The sequence below is a fragment of the Triticum dicoccoides genome, chromosome 5B, assembly GCF_002162155.2.
Source record: "Triticum dicoccoides isolate Atlit2015 ecotype Zavitan chromosome 5B, WEW_v2.0, whole genome shotgun sequence".
In the NCBI taxonomy this organism is placed as follows: domain Eukaryota; kingdom Viridiplantae; phylum Streptophyta; class Magnoliopsida; order Poales; family Poaceae; genus Triticum; species Triticum dicoccoides.
Genome location: NC_041389.1, coordinates 131,669,744 through 131,693,954, shown reverse-complemented (window position 1 = coordinate 131,693,954; position 24,211 = coordinate 131,669,744).

Here is a 24,211-nt window from a genome sequence, read left to right as displayed (position 1 = left end):
CGATGGAGATCGTGACGTTGCTTCGGTGATGGAGATCAAAATCACAAGATGATGATGGCCATATCATGTCACATATTTTGATTGCATGCGATGTTTATCTTTATGCATCTTCTTTTGTTTAGTAAGGCGGTAGCATTATAAGATGATCCCTTACTAAAATTTCAAGGTATAAGTGTTCTCCCTGAGTATGCACCATTGCGAAAGTTCTTCGTGCTGAGACACCACGTGATGATCAGGTGTGATAAACTCTACGTTCAAATACGATGGGTGCAAGCCGGTTTTGCACATGTGGAATACTCGGGTTAAACTTGACGAGCCTAGCATATACAGATATGGCCTCGGAACACTGGAGACCGAAAGGTCAAAGGTGAATCATATAGTAGATATGATTAACATAGAGATGTTCACCATTGATGACTACTCCATCTCATGTGATGATCGGACATGGTTTAGTTGATTTGGATCACATATCATTTAGATGACTTGAGGGATGTCTATCTAAGTGGGAGTTCTTAAGTAATACGATTAATTGAACTTAATTTATCATGAACTTAGTCCTGATAGTTTTTGCATATCTATGTTGTAGATCAATGACCCGTGCTACCGTTCCCTTGAATTTTAATGCGTTCCTAGAGAAAGCTAAGTTGAAAGACGATGGTAGCAACTACACGGATTGGGTCTGTAACTTGAGGATTACCCTCATTGCTACACAAAAGAATTATGTCCTTGATGCACCGCTGGGTGCAAGTCCTGCTGCAGGAGAAGAAGCTGACGTTGTGAACGCCTGGCAAGCTCGATCTGATGACTACTCGTTAGTTTAGTGTGCCATGCTTTATGGCTTAGAATCGGGACTTAAAAGATGTTTTGAACGTCATGGACCATATGAGATGTTCTAGGAGTTGAAGTTAATATTTCAAGCAAATGCCCGAGTTGAGAGATATGAAGTCTCCAACAAGTTCTATAGCTGCAAGATGGAGGAGAATGGTTCTGTTAGTGAACACATACTCAGAATGTCTGGGTACCATAATCACTTGACTCAGTTGGGAGTTAATCAGATGATTGTGTCATTGACAGAGTTCTTCAATCACTGCCACCAAGCTACAAAGGCTTTGTGACGAACTACAATATGCAAGGGATGGGAAAGACTATTCCCGAGCTCTTTGCGATGCTGAAGGCCGCGAGGTAGAAATCAAAAAGGAGCATCAAGTGTTGATGGTTAACAAGACCACTGGTTTCAAGAAGAAGGGCAAGGGTAAAAGAAGGGGAACTTGAATGACAAGCAAGTTGTCACTCCCGGGAAGAAACCCAAAGCTGGATCCAAGCCTGAAACTGAGTGCTTCTATTGCAAAGGGACTGGTCACTGGAAGCGGAACTGCCCCAAGTATTTGGTGGATAAGAAGGATGACAAAATGAACAAAGGTATATTTGATATACATGTTATTGATGTGTACCTTACTAATTCTCGTAGTAGTGCCTGGGTATTTGATACCGGTTAGGTTGCTCATATTTGTAACTCGAAGCAGGGACTATGGATTAAACAAAGATTGGCTAAGGACGAGGCGACGATGCGCGTCAGAAATGGTTCCAAGGTCGATGTGATCGCCGTCGGCACGCTACCTCTACATCTACCTTCGGGATTAGTTTTAGACCTGAATGATTGTTATTTGGTGCCATCGTTGAGCATGAACATTATATCTGGATCTTGTTTAGTGCAAGACGGTTATTCATTTTAATCAGAGAATAATGGTTGTTCTATTTATATGAGTAATATATTTTATGTTCATGCACCCTTGAAGAGTGGAATATTTTTGTTGAATCTTGATCGTGATGATACACATATTCATAATATTGATGCCAAAATATGCAAAGTTGATAATGATAGTGCAACTTATTTGTGGCACTACCGTTTGGGTCATATCGGTGTAAAGCGCATGAATAAACTCCATAAAGATGGACTTTTGGAATCACTTGATTATGAATCATTTGATACTTGTGAACCATGCCTTATGGGCAAGATGACTAAAACTCCGTTCTCCGGAACAATGGAACGAGCTAGTGACTTACTGGAAATAATACATACCGATGTATGCGGTCCAATGAGTGTTGATGCTCATGGCGGGTATCGTTATTTTCTGACCTTCATAGATGATTTGAGTAGATATGGGTTCTACTTAATGAAACACAAGTTTGAAACATTTGAAAAGTTCAAAGAATTTCAGAGTGAAGTGGAGAATCATCGTAACAAGAAAATAAAGTTTCTATGATCTGATCGTGGAGGAGAATATTTGAGTTTCGAGTTTGGCCTTCATTTAAAACAATGTGGAATAGTTTCACAGCTCACGCCACCTGGAACACCACAATGTAATGGTGTGTTCGAACATCATAACCGCACTTTATTGGATATGGTGTGATCTATGATGTCTCCTACCAATTTACCACTATCGTTTTGGGGTTATGCATTAGAGACAGCTGCATTCACTTTAAACAGGGCACCGTCAAAGTCCATTGAGACGACACCGTATGAACTGTGTTTTGGCAACAAACCTAAGCTGTCATTTCTTAAATTTGGGAATGCGATGCTTATGTCAAAAGGCTCCAGCCTGATAAGATCGAACCCAAATCGGAGAAGTGTGTCTTCATAGGATACCCTAAGGAAACAATTGGGTACACCTTCTACCACAAGTCCGAAGGCAAAATCTTTGTTGCTAAAAACGAAACCTTTCTAGAGAAGGAGTTTCTCTCGAAAGAAGTGAGTGGGAGGAAAGTAGAACTTGATGAGGTAATTATACCGGCTCTCAATTTGGAAAGTAGTTCATTCGAGAAATTTGTTCCCGTGATGCCTCCACCAACTGGAGAAGAAACTAATGATAATGATCATGAAACTTTGGATCAAGTTGCTACAGAACCTCGTAGGTCAACCAGAGCATGATCCGCACCAGAGTGGTATAGTAATCCTGTTTTGGAGGTCATGTTACTTGACCATGATGAACCTATGAATTATGAAGAAGCTATGATGAGCCCTGATTCCGATAAATGGCTAGATGCCATGAAATCTGAGATAGGATCCATGTATGAGAACAAAGTGTGGACTTTGGTGGATCTGCCCGATGATCAGCGACCCATAGAAAATAAATGGATCTTCAAGAAAAAGACTGACGCTAATGGTAATGTTACTGTCTATAAAGCTCGACTTGTTGCAAAAGGTTTTCGACAAGTTCAAGGAGTTGACTACGATGAGACTTTCTCACCCGTAGCGATGCTTAAGTATGTTTGAATCATGTGAGCAATTGCCGCATTTTTATGATTATGAAATCTGGCAAATGGATGTCAAGACTGCATTCCTTAATGGATTTCTTAAAGAAGAGTTGTATATGATGCAACCAGAAGGTTTTGTCGATCCTCAAGGTGCTAACAAAGTGTGCAAGCTCCAGCGATCCATTTATGGACTGGTGCAAGCATCTCGGAGTTGGAATATACGCTTTGATGAGATGATCAAAGCATATGGTTTTATATAGAATTTTGGAGAAGCCTGTATTTACAAGAAAATGAGTGGGAGCTCTATATCATTTCTAATATTATATGTGGATGACATATTGTTAATTGGAAATGATGTAGAATTTCTGAATAGCATAAAAGGATACTTGAATAAGAGTTTTTCAATGAAAGACCTCGGTGAAGCTGCTTATATATTGGGCATCAAGATCTATAGAGATAGATCAAGACGCTTGATAGGACTTCCACAAAGCACATACCTTGATAAAGTTTTGAAGAAGTTCAAAACGGATCAGTCAAAGAAAGGGTTCTTGCCTGTGTTACAAGGTGTGAAGTTGAGTCAGACTCAATGCCTGACCACTACAGAAGATAGAGAGAAAATGAAAGTCATTCCCTATGCCTCAACCATAGGTTCTATCATGTATGCTATGTTGTGTACCAGACCTGATGTGTGCCTTGCTATAAGTTTAGCAGGGAGGCACCAAAGTAATCCAGGAGTGGATCACTGGACAACGGTCAAGAACATCCTGAAGTACCTGAAAAGGACTAGGGATATGTTTCTCGTTTATGGAGGTGACAAAGAGCTTGTCGTAAGTGGTTACGGCGAGCTAGCTTTGACACTGATCCAGATGACTCTAAGTCACAATCCGGATACATATTTTTATTGAATGGTGGAGCTGTCAGTTGGTGCAGTTCCAAGCAGAGCGTCGTGGCGGGATCTACATGTGAAGCGGAATACATAGCTGCTTCGGAAGCAGCAAATGAAGGAGTCTGGATGAAGGAGTTCATATCCGATCTAGGTGTGATACCTAGTGCATCGGGTCCAATGAAAATCTTTTGTGACAATACTGGAGCAATTCCCTTGGCTAAGGAATCTAGATTTCACAAAAAGACCAAACACATCAAGAGACGCTTCAACTCCCTCCGTGATTTGGTCAAGGAGGGAGACATAGAGATTTACAAAATACATATGGATCTGAATGTTGCACACCCATTTACTAAGCCTCTCCCACGAGCAAAACATGATCAGCACCAAGACTCATGGGTGTTAGATTCATTACAATGTAATCTAGATTATTGGCTCTAGTGCAAGTGGGAGACTGAAGGAAATATGCCCTAGAGGCAATAATAAAGTTGTTATTTTATATTTCCTTATTCATGATAATAGGGATGGCAATGGGTAGGGTATGGGCGGGTACAACCTTCTTCTGCCCAAACACATACCCACAAAAAAATTCTATGCCCACCCACTTCAATACCCATGGGCATAAATTGGCACCCACGCCCATACCCATCGGGTATCCTTGTTGGGGAACGTAGTAATTTCAAAAAATTTCCTACGCACACGCAAGATCATGGTGATGCATAGCAATGAGAGGGGAGAGTGTTGTCCACGTACCCTTGTAGACCGAAAGCGGAAGCGTTAGCACAACGCGATTGATGTAGTCGTATGTCTTCACGATCTGACCGATCAAGTACCGAACGCACGACACCTCCGAGTTCAGCACACGTTCAGCTCGATAACGTCCCTCGAACTCCGATCCAGCCGAGCTTTGATGGAGAGTTCCGTCAGCACGACGGCGTGGTGATGATGATGATGTTCTACCGACGCAGGGCTTCGCCTAAGCATCACTATGATATTATCGAGGTGGACTATGGTGGAGGGGGGCACCGCACATGACTAAGAGATTAATGATCAATTGTTGTGTCTATGGGGTGCCCCCCTCCCCCGTATATAAAGGAGTGGAGGAGGGGGTCGGCCATAGGAGGAGGCACGCCCAAGGGGGGAGTCCTACTCCCACCGGGAGTAGGACTCCTCCTTTTCCTATTTGGAGAAGGAGAGGGAAGGAAGAGGAAGGAGGGAGGAAGGAAAGGGGGGTGGCCCCCCTCCCAATTCGGATTGGGCTTGGGGGGGGGCGCCGCCTCCCTTGCTCCTTTCCCCTCCTTTCCACTAAAGCCCATTAAGGCCCATATACCTCCTGGGGGGTTCCGATAACCTCCCGGAGCTCCGGTATTGTCCCAATCTCACCCGAAACCATTCCGGTGTCCAAATATAGTCGTCCAATATATTGATCTTTATGTCTTGACCATTTCGAGACTCCTCGTCATGTCCATGATCACATCCGGGACTCCAAACTACCTTCGGTACATCAAAACACATAAAATCATAATATAACTGTCATCTAACTTTAAGCGTGCGGACCCTATGGGTTCGAGAACTATGTAGACATGATCGAGACACGTCTCCGGTGAATAACCAATAGCGGAACCTGGATGCTCATATTGGCTCCCACATATTCTACGAAGATCTTTATCGGTCAAACCGCATAACAACATACGTTGTTCCCTTTGTCATCGGTATGTTACTTGCCCGAGATTCCATCGTCAGTATCTCAATACCTAGTTCAATCTCGTTACCGGCAAGTCTCTTTACTCGTTATGTAATGCATCATCCCGTAACTAACCCATTAGCTACATTGCTTGCAAGGCTTATAGTGATGTGCATTACCGAGAGGGCCCAGAGATACCTCTCCGAGAATCGGAGTGACAAATCCTAATCTCGAAATATGCCAACTCAACAAGTACCTTCGGAGACACCTGTAGAGCACCTTTATAATCACCCAGTTACGTTGTGACGTTTGGTAGCACACAAAGTGTTCCTCCGGTAAGCGGGAGTTACATAATCTCATAGTCATAGGAACATGTATAAGTCATGAAGAAAGCAATAGCAACATACTAAACGATCAAGTGCTAAGCTAACGGAATGGGTCAAGTCAATCACATCATTCTCCTAATGATGTGATCCTGTTAATCAATTGACAACTCATTTCTATGGTTAGGAAACTTCACCATCTTTGATTTACGAGCTAGTCAAGTAGAGGCATACTAGTGACAGTTTGCTTGTCTATCTATTCACACATGTATTATGTTTCTGGGTAATACAATTCTAGCATGAATAATAAACATTTATTATGATATAAGGAAATAAATAATAAATTTATTATTGCCTCTAGGGCATATTTCCTTCAGTCTCCCACTTGCACTAGAGTCAATAATCTAGATTACACAGTAATGATTCTAACACCCATGGAGCCTTGGTGCTGATCATGTTTTGCTCGTGGAAGAGGCTTAGTCAACGGGTCTGCAACATTCAAATCCGTATGTATCTTGCAAATCTCTATGTCTCCCACCTAGACTTGGTCCTGGATGGAATTGAAGCGTCTCTTGATGTGCTTGGTTCTCTTGTGAAATCTGGATTCCTTTGCCAACTCAATTGCACCAGTATTGTCACAAAAGATTTTCATTGGACCCGATGCACTAGGTATGACACCTAGATCGGATATGAACTCCTTCATCCAGACTACTTCATTTGCTGCTTCCGAAGCAGCTATGTACTCCGCTTCACATGTAGATCCCGCCACAACGCTTTGTTTAGAACTGCACCAACTGACAGCTCCACCATTCAATATAAACACGTATCCGGTTTGCGAATTAGAATCGTCCGGATCAGTGTCAAAGCTTGCATCGATGTAACCATTTACGTCTAGCTCTTTGTCACCTCCATAAACGAGAAACATATCCTTAGTCCTTTTCAGGTATTTTAGGATGTTCTTGACCGCTGTCCAGTGATCCACTCCTGGATTACTTTGGTACCTCCCTGCAAAACTAATAGCAAGGCACACATCAGGTCTGGTACACAGCATTGCATACATGATAGAGCCTATGGCTGAAGCATAGGGAACTTCCTTCATTTTCTCTCTATCTTCTGCAGTGGTCGAGCATTGAGTCTGACTCAATTTCACACCTTGTATTACAGGCAAGAACCCTTTCTTTGCTTGATCCATTTTGAACTTCTTCAAAACTTTATCAAGGTATGTACTTTGTGAAAGTCCAATTAAGCGTCTTGATCTATCTCTATAGATCTTGATGCCCAATATATAAGCAGCTTCACCGAGGTCTTTCATTAAAAAACTTTTATTCAAGTATTCTTTTATGCTATCCAGCAATTCTATACCATTTCCAATCAATAATATGTCGTCCACATATAATATTAGAAATGCTACAGAGCTCCCACTCACTTTCTTGTAAATATAGGCTTCTCCAAAAGTCTGTATAAAACCACATCCTTTGATCACACTATCAAAGCGTTTATTCCAACTCCCAGAGGCTTGCACCAGTCCATAAATGGATCGCTGGAGCTTGCACACCTTGTTAGCACCCTTTGGATCGACAAAACCTTCTGGTTGCATCATATACAACTCTTCTTCCAGAAATCCATTCAGGAATGCAGTTTTGACATCCATTTGCCAAATTTCATAATCATATATGCGGCAATTGCTAACATGATTCGGACAGACTTAAGCATCGCTACGGGTGAGAAAGTCTCATCGTAGTCAACCCCTTGAACTCGTCGAAAACCTTTCACAACAAGTCGAGCTTTATAGATAGTAACATTACCATCAGCATCAATTTTCTTCTTGAAGATCCATTTATTCTCGATGCCTTGCCGATCATCACGCAAGTCAACCAAAGTCCATACTTTGTTCTCATACATGGATCCCATCTCAGATTTCATGGCCTCAAGCCATTTTGCGGAATCTGGGCTCATCATTGCTTCCTCATAGTTCGTAGCTTCGCCATGGTCAAGTTACATGACCTCCATAATAGGATTACCGTACCACTCTGGTGCGCATCTTACTCTGGTTGACCTACGAAGTTCGGTAGTAACTTGATCTGAAGTTTCATGATCAATATCATTAACTTCCTCACTAATTGGTGTAGTCGTCACAGGAACCGGTTTTTGTGATGAACTATTTGCCAATAAGGGAGCAGGTACAATTACCTCATCAAGTTCTACTTTCCCCCCACTCACTTATTTCGAGAGAAACTCGTTCTCTAGAAAGGATCCATTCTTGGCAACAAATGTCTTGCCTTCGGATCTGTGATAGAAGGTGTACCCAACAGTTTCCTTTGGGTATCCTATGAAGACACATTTCTCCAATTTGGGTTCAAGCTTATCAGGTTGAAGCTTTTTCACATAAGCATCGCAGCCCCAAACTTTAAGAAACGACAACTTTTGTTTCTTGCCAAACCATAGTTCATAAGGCGTCGTCTCAACGGATTTTGATGGTGCCCTATTTAACGTGAATGCAGCCGTCTCTAAAGCATAACCCCAAAATGATAGCGGTAAATCAGTAAGAGACATCATAGATCGCACCATATCTAGTAAAGTACGACTACGACGTTCGGACACACCATTACGCTGTGGTGTTCCGGGTGGCGTGAGTTGCGAAACTATTCCGCATTGTTTCAAATGTAGACCAAACTTGTAACTCAAATATTCTCCTCCACGATCAGATCGTAGAAACTTTATTTTCTTGTTATGATGATTTTCAACTTCACTCTGAAATTCGTTGAACTTTTCAAATGTTTCAGACTTATGTTTCATTAAGTAGATATATCCATATCTGCTCAAATCATCTGTGAAGGTGAGAAAATAACGATACCCGCCGCGAGCCTCAATATTCATTGGACCACATACATCAGTATGTATGATTTCCTATAAATCAGTTGCTCGCTCCATAGTTCCGGAGAACGGCATTTTAGTCATCTTGCCCATGAGGCATGGTTCGCAAGTACCAAGTGATTCATAACCAAGTGATTCCAAAAGTCCATCGGTATGGAGTTTCTTCATGTGCTTTACACCAATATGACCTACACGGTAGTGCCACAAATAAGTTGCACTATCATTATCAACTCTGCATCTTTTGGCTTCAACATTATGAATATGTGTATCACTACTATCGAGATTCATTAGAAACAGACCACTCTTTAAGGGTGCATGACCATAAAATATATTGCTCATATAAATAGAACAACCATTATTCTCAGATTTAAATGAATAACCGTCTCGCATCAAACAAGATCCAGATATAATGTTCATGCTCAACGCTGCCACCACATAACAATTATTTAGGTCTAGAACTAATCCCGAAGGTAGATGTAGAGGTAGCGTGTCGACGGCGATCACATCGACTTTGGAACCATTTCCCACGCGCATCGTCACCTCGTCCTTAGCCAGTGTCCGCTTAATACGTAGTCCCTGTTTCGAGTTGCAAATATTAGCAACAAAACCAGTATCAAATACCCAGGTGCTATTGCGAGCTCTGGTAAGGTACACATCAATAACATGTATATCACATATACCTTTGTTCACCTTGCCATCCTTCTTATCCGCCAAATACTTGGGGCAGTTCCGCTTCCAGTGTCCAGTCTGCTTGTAGTAGAAGCACTCAGTCTCAGGCTTAGGTACAGGCTTGGGTTTCTTCTCTTGAGCAGCAACTTGTTTGCCGTTCTTTTTGAAGTTCCCCTTCTTATTCCCTTTGCCCTTTTTCTTTAAACTGGTGGTCTTATTGACCATCAACACTTGATGCTCCTTCTTGATTTCTACCTCCGCAACCTTTAGCATTGCGAAGAGCTCGGAATTGTCTTGTTCATCCCTTGCATATTATAGTTCATCACGAAGCTCTTGTAGCTTGATGGTAGTGATTGAAGAATTCTATCAATGACACTATCATCCGGAAGATTAACTCCCAGTTGAATCAAGTGATTGCAATACCCAGACATTTTGAGTATATGTTCACTGATAGAACCATTCTCCTCCATCTTGCAGCTGTAGAACTTATTGGAGACTTCATATCTCTCAATCCGGGCATGTGCTTGAAATATTAACTTCAACTCCTGGAACATCTCATATGCTCCATGACGTTCAAAACATCGTTGAAGTCTCGGTTCTAAGCTGTAAAGCTTGGCACACTGAACTATTGAGTAGTCATCAGCTTTGCTGTGCCAGACGTTCTTAACATCGTCAGTTGCATCTGCAGCAGGCCTGGCACCCAGCGGTGCTTCCAGGACGTAATTCTTCTGTGCAGCAATGAGGATAATCCTCAAGTTACGGACCTAGTCCGTGTATTCTTTCAACTTTGCTTTCTCAAGGAACGCATTAAAATTTAACGGAACAACAACACGGGCAATTTATCTACAACAAACATAGACAAGAAAAATAATATCAGGTACTAAGTTCATGATAAATTTAAGTTCAATTAATCATATTACTTAAGAACTCCCACTTAGATAGACATCCCTCTAATCATCTAAGTGATCACGTGATCCGAATCAACTAAACCATAACCGATCATCACGTGAAATGGAGTAATTTTCAACGGTGAACATCACTATGTTGATCATATCTACTATATGATTCACGCTCGACCTTTCGGTCTCAGTGTTCCGAGGCCATATCTGCATATGCTAGGCTCGTCAAGTTTAACCTGAGTATTCTGCGTGTGCAAAACTGGCTTGCACCCGTTGTAGATGGACGTAGAGCTTATCACACCCGATCATCACGTGGTGTCTGGGCACGACGAACTTTGGCAACGGTGCATACTCAGGGAGAACACTTTTTATCTTGAAATTTAGTGAGAGATCATCTTATAATGCTACCATCAATCAAAGCAAGATAAGATGCATAAAAGATAAACATCACATGCAATCAATATAAGTGATATGATATGGCCATCATCATCTTGTGCTTGTGATCTCCATCTCCAAAGCACCGTCATGATCACCATTGTCACCGACACAACACCTTGATCTCCATCGTAGCATCATTGTCATCTCGCCAACTATTGCTTCTACGACTATCGCTACCGCTTAGTGATAAAGTAAAGCAATTACAGGGCGATTGCATTGCATACAATAAAGCGACAACCATATGGCTCCTGCCAGTTGCCGATAACTCGTTTACAAAACATGATCATCTCATACAATAAAATATAGCATCACGTCTTGACCATATCACATCACAATATGCCCTGCAAAAACAAGTTAGACATCCTCTACTTTGTTGTTGCAAGTTTTACGTGGCTGCTACGGGCTTAGCAAGAACTGTTCTTACCTATGCATCAAAACCACAACGATAGTTTGTCAAGTTAGTGCTGTTTTAACCTTCTCAAGGACCGGGCGTAGCCACACTCGGTTCAACTAAAGTTGGAGAAACTAACACCCGCCAGCCACCTGTGTGCAAAGCACGTCGGTAGAACCAGTCTCGCGTAAGCGTACGTGTAATGTCGGTCCGGGCCGCTTCATCCAACAATACCGCCGAACCAAAGTATGACATGCTGGTAAGCAGTATGACTTGTATCGCCCACAACTCACTTGTGTTCTACTCGTGCATATAACATCAACGCATAAAACCAGGCTCGGATGCCACTGTTGGGGAACATAGTAATTTCAAAAAAATTCCTACGCACACGCAAGATCATGGTGATGCATAGAAACGAGAGGGGAGAGTGTTGTCCACATACCCTCATAGACCGAAAGCGGAAGCGTTAGCACAACGCGGTTGATGTAGTCGTACGTCTTCACCATCCGACCGATCAAGTACCGAACGCACGGCACCTCCGAGTTCAACACACGTTCAGCTCGATGACGTCCCTCGAACTCCGATCGAGCCGAGCTTTGAGGGAGAGTTCTGTCAGCACGACGGCGTGGTGACGATGATGATGTTCTACCAACGCAGGGGTTCGCCTAAGCACCGCTACGATATTATCGAGGTGGACTATAGTGGAGGGGGCACCGCACACGGCTAAGAGATGAATGATCAATTGTTGTGTCTATGGGGTGCCCCCCTCCCCCGTATATAAAGGAGTAGAGGAGGGGGCCAACCAAGAGGAGGAGGCGCGCCCAAGGGGGGAGTCCTACTCCCACCGGGAGTAGGACTCCTCCTTTTCCTATTTGGAGAAGGAGAGGGAAGGAAGAGGAAGGAGGGAGGAAGGAAAGGGGGGGGGGGGCGGCCCCCCTCCCAATTCAGATTGGGCTTGGGGGGGGGGAGCGCCCCCTCCCTTGCTCGTTTCCAATCCTTTCCACTAAAGCCCATTAAGGCCCATATACCTCCCGGGGGGTTCCGATAACCTCCCGGAGCTCCGGTATTGTCCTAATCTCACCCGGAACCATTCCAGTGTCCAAATATAGTCGTCCAATATATCGATCTTTATGTCTCGACCATTTCGAGACTCCTCGTCATGTCCATGATCAAATCCGGGACTCCGAACTACCTTCGGTACATCAAAACACATAAACTCATAATATAACCATCATCTAACTTTAAGCGTGCAGACCCTACGGGTTCGAGAACTATGTAGACATGACTGAGACACGCCTCCGGTCAATAACCAATAGCGGAACCTGGATGCTCATATTGGCTCCCACATATTCTACGAAGATCTTTATCGGTCAAACCGCATAACAACATACGTTGTTCCATTTGTCATCGGTATGTTACTTGCCCGAGATTCCATCGTCGGTATCTCAATACCTAGTTCAATCTCGTTACCGGCAAGTCTCTTTACTCGTTATGTAATGCATAACCCGTAACTAACTCATTGGTACATTGCTTGCAAGGCTTATAGTGATGTGCATTACCGAGAGGGCCCAGAGATACCTCTCCGACAATCGGAGTGACAAATCCTAATCTCGAAATATGTCAACTCAACAAGTACCTTCGGAGCCACCTGTAGAGCACCTTTATAATCACCCAGTTACGTTGTGACGTTTGGTAGAACACAAAGTGTTCCTCCGGTAAGCGGGAGTTACATAATCTCATAGTCATAGGAACATGTATAAGTCATGAAGAAAGCAATAGCAACATACTGAACGATCAAGTGCTAAGCTAACGGAATGGGTCAAGTCAATCACATCATTCTCCTAATGATGTGATCCCGTTAATCAAATGACAACTCATGTCTATGGTTAGGAAACTTAACCATCTTTGATTTACGAGCTAGTCAAGTAGAGGCATACTAGTGACAGTTTGTTTGTCTATCTATTCACACATGTATTATGTTTCCGGGTAATACAATTCTAGCACGAATAATATACATTTATCATGATATAAGGAAATAAATAATAACTTTATTATTTCCTGTAGGGCATATTTCCTTCAATCCTATACCCAATGGGTATCCAGTGGGTATAATATATAGCATTTAAAATTTTAAAATGTAGATAAATGAGTTTAAAATTCAAGTGATCATGGACAAGTAGTATAGCACTAACACAGGTTGCAATGGTGGGTGGCCTCTTGGAGGCATCAAAGGAGTATGAGTGTCGGTTGGTGGAACCCGGTACAATGGGACGTCATTGTGGGAATGTGGAATTGCTAGATCAAGCATTGGATTATGAGCGAAGAGTCGAGATTTCATCTTTTCAACGAGTCACATAGGACGCATGAGCAGTGGCGAGCAGGTGATTACAGGTCTATGAGCTATGGTCGATTTAAGGAATCGATACTTAGGGTGGGTCATAAGAGTTGGATGATGACCCCACATGTCATAGGAGTTATTTTCATTTATTAATTTCTAATGGGTATCCATTGGGTTGCCCATGGGCGCATTTTCATACCCATATCCTACCCATAAATTTTGCGGGTAAGAATACCCATTACCCGTGGGCACAAAATCTCTTCAAGTCTTGCCCATATCCATTACCCAGAATTCATCGTATCTCGACAAACACACTGCAAAAGAAGATTACATCAGATAGATCTCCAAGAACATCGAGGAGAACATGGTATTGAGAATAAAAGAGAGAGAAGAAGCCATCTAGCTACTAGCTATGGACCGTAGGTGTGTGGTAAACTACTCAGCTTCATCGGAAGGGCAATAGAGTTGATGTAGAAGCGCTCCATGACCGCATCCCCTCCGGCATGGTGCCGAAAAAGGCCCCTAGATGGGATCTCACGGGTACAGAAGGTTGCGGCGGTGGAAAAGTGTTTTCGTGGATGCCTCTGGTGGTTCGGGAATATTTGTGAATATATAGGAGGAAGATCTTGGTCAGGGGGTCACCGAGGGGCCCACAAGGCAGGGGGCATGCCGTACCCCCTTAGGCACGCCCTCCACCCTTGTGGCCGCCTCGTGGCTCTTCTGACTTGCACTCCAAGTCTCATGGGTGTCTTCGGGTCCAAGAAAAATCATCGCGAAGGTTTTATTCCGTTTGGACTCTGTTTGGTATTCCTTTTTTGCGAAGCTAAAAAACAAGGAAAAAAAAGAAACTGGCACTGGGCTCTAGGTTAATAAGTTAGTCCCAAAAATAATATAAAATAGCATGTTAATGCATATAAAACATCCAAAACAGATAATATAGTAGCATGCAACAATAAAAAATTATAGATAAGTTGGAGACGTATCAAGCATCCCCAAGCTTAATTCCTACTCGTCCTCGAGTAGGTAAATGATAAAAACAGAATTTTTGATGTGGAATGCTACCTAACATATTTATCAATGCAATCTCTTTTATTTTGCATGAATGTTCAGATCCGTATGATTCAAAACAAAAGTTCATTGACACAAAAACAATAATACTTCAAGCATACTAGAAAGCAAATCATTAAGCTTCAAAAATAACATGGCTAAAGAAAGTTATCCCTACAAAATCATATAGTCTTGTTATTACCCCTCTTCTCAACACAAAGTAAAAAAGCATGCCCACCCCGATGTCGACCAAGCAATTGTTTCATACTTTTTAACGCGCTTTAGCGTTTTCAACTCTTCACGCAATACATGAGCGTGAGCCATGGATATAACACTATGTGTGGAATAGAAGGCAGTAATAGACAAAATAAGGGAGAAAGTCTCACATCAACTAGGTGAATCAATGGACTATGGAGATGTCCATCAATTGATATCAATGTGAGTGAGTAGGGATTGCCATGTAACGGATGCACTAGAGCTATAAGTGTATGAAATCTCAAAAGAAAACTAGTGGGTGTGCATCAACTTGCTTGCTCGTGAAGACCTAGGACATTTGAGGTATCCCATCGTTGGAATATACAAGCCAAGTTCTATAACGAAAAATTCCCACTAGTAGTATATGAAAGTTACAAAAATAGGAGACTCTCTATCATGAAGAACATGGTGCTACATTGAAGCACAAGGTGTGGAAAAGGTAGTAACATTGCCCCTTCTCTCTTTTTCTCTCATTTTTTTGTGTGGGCATCTTTGGCCTCTTCTTTTTGTTTGGGATTCTTTGGCCTCTTTTATTTTTATTTCCTCACATGGGACAATGTTCTAATAATGATGATCATCACACTTTTATTTACTTACAACTCAAAATTACAACTCGATAATAGAACACAAATATGACTCTATATGGATGCCTCCGGCGGTGTACCGGGATGTGCAATGAATCAAGAGTGACATGTATGGAAGAATTATGAAAGGTGGCTTTGCCACAAATATGATGTCAACTACATGATCATGCAAAGCAATATGACAATGATGGTGTGTGTCATAATAAACGGAATGTTGGAGTTACATGGCAATATATCTCAGAATTGCTATGAAAATGCCATAATAGGTAGGTATGATGTCTGTTTTGAGGAAAGGTAAATGGTGGGTTTAATGCACCGGCAAAAGTTGCGCGGTACTAGAGAGGCTAGCAATGGTGGAAGGATGAGAGTGCGTATAATCCATGGACTCAACATTAGTCATAAAGAATTCACATACTTATTGCAAAAAATCTATTAGCCCTCGAAGCAAAGTACTACTACACATGCTCCTAGGAGGAGGTTGGTAGGAGTTAACCATCGCGCGCCCCCGACCTTCACGCAAAGATGAACAATCAAGACACAATGCACTTCAATTTGGTTACATAGTTAGGGGACCATACATGCATGCTACGGGAATCACAAACCTTAATGCAATTATTTCTTTGACTCCACAATTTACTACTAGCATGACTCTAATATCACCATCTTCGTATCTCAAAACAATCATAAGGAATCAAACTTCTCATAGTATTCAGTGCTACATATATGAAAGTTTTTATTATATGTCCCTTGGATGTCCATCATATTAGGACTAAATTCATAACCTAAGAAAATTATCATGCTGTTTAGAGACTCTCAAAATAATATAAGTGATGCACGAGAGTTCAATAATTTCTATAAAATAAAGGCACTGTCATGCTCTAAAAAGATATAAGTGAAGCACTAGAGCAAAATTGCCTAGCTCAAAAGATATAAGTGAAGCACATAGAGTATTTTAATAAATCATGATTCATGCGTGTCCCTCTCAAAAGGTGTGTGCAGCAAGGATGATTGTGGCAAAGTAAAAAGCAAAGACTCATATAATACAAGACGCTCCAAGGAAAACACATATAATATGGTGAATAAAAATATAGCCTCAAGTAAAGTTACCGATAGACAAAGACGAAAGAGGGGATGCCTTCTGGGGCATCCCCAAGATTAGGCTCTTGGTTGTCCTTCAATATTACCTTGGGTTGCCTTGGGCATCCCCAATCTTAGGCTCTTGCCACTACTTACTCCATAGTCCATCAAATCCTTACCCAAAACTTGAAAACTTCACAACACAAAACTCAACAGAAAATCTCATGAGATCCATTAGTGTAAGAAAGCAAATCACCACTTTATGGCACTGTTGTGAACTCATTCTTTATTTATATTAGTGTAATATCTACTGTATTCCAACTTCTCTATGGTTCACACACTCCGATACCACTCATAGATTCATCAAAATAAGCAAACAACACATAGAAAACAAAATCTGTCAAAAACAAAACAGTCTGTAGTAATCAGAGAACTTCATATACTTGTATAACTCCAAAAATTCTGAAAAATTAGGACAACGTGGGTATTTGTATATAAATCTTGTTTCAAAAATTCAGATCAAAATCACACTTATGTGAATTATGAAAATTATTTTTCTGGGCGCAAAAGTTTCTGGTTTTCAGCAAGATCAAATCAACTATCACTGTAAGCCATCCCAAAGGTCTTACTTGGAACAAACACTAATTAAAACACAAAACACATCTAACCAGAGGCTATATGAATTATTTATTGAAAAACAGGAAATAAAAATATTGGGTTGTCTCCCAACAAGCGCTTTTCTTTAAAGCCTTTTAGCTAGGCATTGATAATTTCAATGATGCTCACCTAAAAGAGAAGAATTGAAGCACAAAGAGAACATCATAAAACGCGTGACAAACACATATAAGTCTAACATACTTCCTATGCATAGGCATTTTATAAGCAAATAAATTATCAAGGCAAGCAAGAACTAGCTTACGCAAGTAAGAACAAAGAAACAATAGCAATCTCAACATGAAGAGAGGTAATTTAGTAACATGAAAATTTCTACAACCATATTTTCCTCTCTCATAATAATTACATGCAGGATCATAAGAAAATTCAATAGTATAGCTATCACATAACATATTCTCAACATGATCCACATGCATGCGAAGTTGACACTCTTCCAAAATAGGGATTAACATTGGCTAAAGTCATGACCTCTCCAAACCCACTTTTATCAAAAAATTCATAAGACTGAACATTCTCCAAATATGTGGGATCTAAAGTTGACACTCTTCCAAACCCACTTTAAATACTATTGCAAATACTATTCTCAATCTCATATTCATCATGGGACTTAAAAATAAATTTTCAAGATCATACGAAGAATCACCCCAATCATTATCATTGCAACAAGTAGTGGACATAGCAAAACCAGCATCCCCAATCTTGGGGTTTTGCATATCATTACATAATTGACATTAATAGAATTTATAGTAACATAATTGCAATCATCTTTTGGTTCAAGGAACTATCAAGTATGGGCGCAATAGCAATAATCTCATGTTTAACATAAGGAACTATAGCAAATTCATCTCCACAAATATTGGCATCATGGCCATAAGAATAGCAAGCATCATGTTCATCAAGGGATATTTCAATCAAATCATCAGAATCTTAATTATCTATAGATTCATGCATATCATTAGTTTCTTCCAAGGTAACGATCATTCTCTCAATAAATTCCTTAACATAGGCATTATGAGCATAGTTTTCATAGCAATATTTAAGTATGTCAGAATTTTCAGATTTGTAGAGACTAATATCCTACTTTTCAATCAAAGAAGCAACTTCATGAGCACCCTTAAAAGCAAAAAATTCTTCAATTTGTTCGATATCATAGTAACTATAAATAGCCTTTTCATAAGAAGATAATATTTCATTATCATTAAACTCACATAGGTAGGGAAGGTGTTTTTTTAGGGTTCTTAGAGCAACAAGTAAAATCATAAATTTCACAAAGATTCCAGGCATAACACAACAAACTGTTTATTTGATTCCATAAGAGTCTCTCTTTTTCAGACAAACGATGACACACAAAATGAGCATGCTCATATAAAGATTTCCCCTCAACTAAACTAGTTGGGGTTTCAGAACGAGCACATATAGATCGAAGATGATCCAAGTAGACAACTTCAAGTGGATCCATATCAATAGAATTTTAGCAAGCAAAGATGCAAGCAAATAGAAGGCACATGGAAACACAAACAAAAATACATACAGAAAGAGGGCGAATAATAAAAGGCAAATCTTTTCGAAAATCGTTTTAGAAGTGGGGGAGAGGAAAACGAGAGGCGAATGGCGAATAATGTAATGCAAGAGATGAGTTTTATGATGGGTACTTGGTATGTCTTGACTTGGCGTAGATCTCCCCGGCAACGGCGCCAGAAACTCCTCCTGCTACTTCTTGAGCTTGTGTTGGTTTTTCCCTTAAAGAGGAAAGGGTGAAGCAGCAAAGTAGAGATAGGTATTTCCCTCATTTAGAGAACCAAGGTATCAATCCAGTATGAGACAATGCACAAATCACCAATACCTGCACAAACAATCAAACAACTTGCACCCATCGCGATAAAGGGGTTGTCAATCCCTTCATGGTTATTTGCAAAAGTGAGATCTGATAGAGATAGATGAAATTAAACAAAAGATAAAGTAAATATTTTGTATTTTTTTGGTTTATAGATCGGAAAGTAAAAGATTGCAAAATAGTAGATTGGAAACTTATATGATGGAAAATAGACCCGGGGCCATAGATTTCACTAGTGGCTTCTCTCTTGATAGCAAATAATACGGTGGGTGAACAAATTACTGTCGAGCAATTGATTGAAAAGCACAAAGTTATGACGATATCTAAGGCAATGATGATGAAATATAGGCATCACGTCCGTGTCAAGTAGACCGAAATGATTTTACATCTACTACTATTACTCCACACATCGACCGACTCCTGCCTGCATCTAGAGTATTAAGTTCATGAACAACAGAGTAACGCATTAAGTAAGATGACATGATGTAGAGTAATTAAATCAAGCAATATGATGAAAAAACCATCTTTGTATCCTCGATGGCAACAATACAATACGTGCCTTGCTGTCCCTACTGTCACTGGGAAAGGACACCGCAAGATTGAACCCAAAGCTAAGCACTTCTCCCATTGCAAGAAAAACCAATCTAGTTGGTCAAACCAAACCGATAATTTGAAGAGAATTATAAAGATATCAAATCATGCATATAAGAATTCAGAGAAGATTCAAATAATATTCATAGATAAGCTGATCAGAAATCCACAATTCATTGTATCTCGACAAACACACCGCAAAAGAAGATCACATCGGATAGATCTCCAAGAACATCGAGGAGAACATGGTATTGAGAATCAAAGAGAGAGAAGAAGCCATCTAGCTACTAGCTATGGACCCGTAGGTCTAAGGTAAACTAGTCACGCTTCATCGGAAGGGCAAGAGTTGATGTGGAAGCCCTTTGTGACCAAATCCCCCTCCGACGGGGTGCCGGAAAAGGCCCCTAGATGGGATCTCATGGGTACAGAAGGTTGCGGCGGTGGAAAATTGTTTTCGTGGATGCCTCTGGTGGTTGGAGAATATTTGTGAATATATAGGAGGAAGATCTAGGTCAGGGGGTCACCGAGGGGCCCACAAGGCAGGGGGCGCGCCCTACCCCCTGGGCGCACCCTCCACCCTTGTGGCCACCTCGTGGCTCTTATGACTTGCACTCCAAGTCTCCTGGGTGTCTTCTGGTCCAAGAAAAATCACTGCGAAGGTTTTATTCTGTTTGGACTCAGTTTGGTATTCCTTTTCTACGAAGCAAAAAAACAAGGAAAAAACAGAAACTGGCACTAGGCTCTAGGTTAATAGGTTAGTCCCAAAAATAATATAAAATAGCATATTAATGCATATAAAACATCCAAAACAGATAATATAATAGCATGGAACAATCAAAAATTGTAGATACGTTGGAGACCTATCATACGTCTCCAACGTACCTATAATGTTTGATTGTTCCATGCTGTTACATTATCATTCTTGGATATTTTATAATCATTTTATAGCAACTTTATATCATTTTTGGGACTAACCTATTGACATAGTGCTAGTGCTAGTTGCTATTTTTTTTCTTGATTTTTACTTCACAGGAAAGGAATACCAAACTGAGTCCAAACGGAATAAAACTTTTTGGTGAATTTTTCTGGACCATAAGACACACGATGGGCCAAGAAAATACCTAGGGGGTGCTCCAAGGGGAGCACAACCCACCAGGGCGCACCTGGGGGCGCGCCCAGGTGGGTTGTGCCCACCTCGGTGGCCTCCCGCACCGCCTCTTTGCTCTACAAATACCCCAATATTTCAGAAACCCTAGGGGAGTCGACAAAAATCAATTCCAGTTGCCGCAAGTTCTAGAAACCACAAATCCAATCTAGACACCATCACAGAGGGGTTCATCATCCTCATTGGTGCCTCTCCGATGATGCGTGAGTAGTTCATTGTAGACCTACGCATCCGTAGTTAGTAGCTAGATCGCTTCCTCTCTCTCTTTTGATTCTCAATACAATGGTCTCTTGGAGATCTATTTGATGTAACTCTTTTCGCAGTGTGTTTGTTAGGATCCGATGAACTTTGAGTTTATGATCAAATCTATGTTTTTATCCATGAAAGTTATTTGAGTCTTTTGATCTCTTATATGCATGATTACGTATAGCCTCGTATTTCTTCTTCAAATATTTGGTTTAGTTTGGCCAACTAGATCGATTTTTCTTGCCATGGGAAGAGGTGCTTTGTGATGGGTTTGATCTTACGGTGCTTGATCCCAGTGACAGAAGGGGAACCGACACGTATGTATTGTTGCTATTAAGGATAACAAGATGGGGTGTATTTCTACATAAATAGATCTTGTCTACATCATATCATCGTTCTTATTGCATTACTCTGTTTTTACATGAACTTAATACACTAGATGCATGCTGGATAGCGGTCGATGTGTGGAGTAATAGTAGTAGATGCAGGCAGGAGTTGGTGTACTAATCTTGGACGTGATGCCTATATAACGATCATTGCCTGGATATCGTCATGATTATTTGAAGTTCTATCAATTGCCCGATAGTAATTTGTTTACCCACCGTATGCTATTTTTCTTGAGAGAAGCCACTAGTGAAACGTACAGCCCCGGGGTCTATTTTCTCATCATATACTTTCCGATCTATATTGCTATTTTCCTTTTTATTTAGTTGCCACTTTTATTTTCAGATCTGTATTTCCAAAAACCCAAAAAATACCTCACTGAATTTTATTTGCATTTATCAATCTATTACAACTTTCTCCCGTCCACGTGCCAATTTCTGGCATCATTACCCGAGAGGGATTGAAAACCCCTTAAACACGTCGGGTTACAAGTATTTGTTCTTTGTGTGCATGTACCGTTTATGTAGTGTTGCTTGGTTCTCCTACTGGTTCGATAACCTTGGTCTCATCACTGAGGGAAATACCTACTGTTGTTCTACTGCCCTTCCTCTTTGGGGAAATGCTGACGTAGTTCAAGAGACATCAAGCCCCCAAGACAACAACACCCAAGAGATCAGCAAGGAATACCTTAGTTGCAGAGAAGAACAAGGCCCCAGTGCCTGAAGTTCATGAAGATGATGAGCCACTAGTGCTCAGGAAACTCAAGCGCAAGATTCCAGATCATAATGATGATCATCCTGTGGCAGAGAACATGAAGTTGACAAATGATCATGGTCTGAGACTATGGAGGCAGAGTGATCCATATGCTATCAGGAGAAGGACTCTTGTGGACTACCGTTTTCATACCAGAGAGCAGCAGGACTTCTATGAGACCGTCTTGTTGGACAAGAAGCCCATAGTGTGTGACATGAAATGGGTTATTTGGAAATACATCAATGCTAATTAAGACTATTTTCCCCATGTGCATGAGAGCTTCAGACTGAATGGAGTTGATAAGTTTGTTGGACAAAAGTTGACAGAATGGAACGATGAGATGATCATGCAGTTCTACTCTACCTCCCACTTCTACCCTGATGGTAAATAGTGTGGATGACAGAAGGCACTAGATATTAGTCAACAATCTCTGAATGGGCCAGGCTTATCAATGCTCCCAAAGAAGCTGAAGATGATCTTGATGTGTACAACAAGCCTAGAAAGGATCACAACTCTGTGGCTAACATATATAAGACCATTCCAGATGAAGCTTTGGAGATTCACAAGCTTTGATCTATATACTATCTACTTGCTGGTTTGACCACCATAAACACCATCTTGAGGCACACTCTTTTGCCCAAGTATGGAGATCACAGGATGATTCATGGTCACTCCATCAACTTGCTTCACCTGTTTGATGTGCCACAAAAGTTCAAAGTCATGAGCTTGATAGTTGAAACAGTGAAGAGGACAGTAGCCGACCAGAAGAGATCTTGTGGATATGCCCCACACATCCAAACATTGATCAACTCCAAGATGGGAACTTGGACATATCTGCTGGACAAAGAGCATCTTCCCTTGAGGCCAGATTTTGAGGACAACGAGGTTGTCATGGATGCATCCCATCCTACTTGTGCTGGAGCCTAGGAGAAGATAGAGAGAGCAAATGCTGCAAAAGCAGCAAAGGCAGCAAGTGCCCCAGATGCTTCAGTTGCGAATCTCAAGACCAAGCAAGATCAACTCAGTTATCCGCTTGAGGCTACCGTGAGAATTGAGAAGAGCTTGACAACCTTGTCTCAAAATCAGGAAAGTCCTGAGAGGATTATTGAGACAAAGACACATGACCTAGATGTAAAGGTCACTGAGATTCAGATAGTTGTGGAGAAGCTTAGGGATGATGCCGAGGATTGTGATGATAGACCCACAACAGACACATTTGAGAGAGTGCCAAGGGCACAAATATTATCAGTTGTGCCAGTTGCCAGAGACTCCAGGACTACTACTTCAGCACCTGCAGCCACTACCACAGTTGCCCCTCCAGTGTCAACTCCTCCAACTCCACAGACTTCCTCAGAGATATTTGCAGATGGACTCCTCGCCACGCTGTCTACGCACATCGAAGATCCCAGAGATCGTGCTTAGAGTGCCGTATAGCACTATACATTTTCGGACTTTTTGGTAACTTGTTGCCAAAGGGGAGAAAGTGTATAGATCATAGGCTTCGAGAGAGAGTGTCTTTTGCCTTTTGTTGGTTTTCATTTGCCTTGCTACTCTTGCTACTTTGGTCATTTTGGTTGTCTTCCTATGCTACAATTTGTGTTATGCTCATGAGATACTTATGTGATCATGTGTTTGATCATATTATGCTTAATATGTGCTTGCATGATTATATCTATGAATGTTTGTGTATGATCAATCACTTGTATCCTTGGTGATGAGTGCATGTTATTTAACTCTTATCATTTTGAGCGCTCCACCAAGATGTATGTGACATGGAAGAGTGACCCATGATCCTAATCGATTGTGCATTTGCATTCAAACGCAAATTTTAAATAATGCACAAATT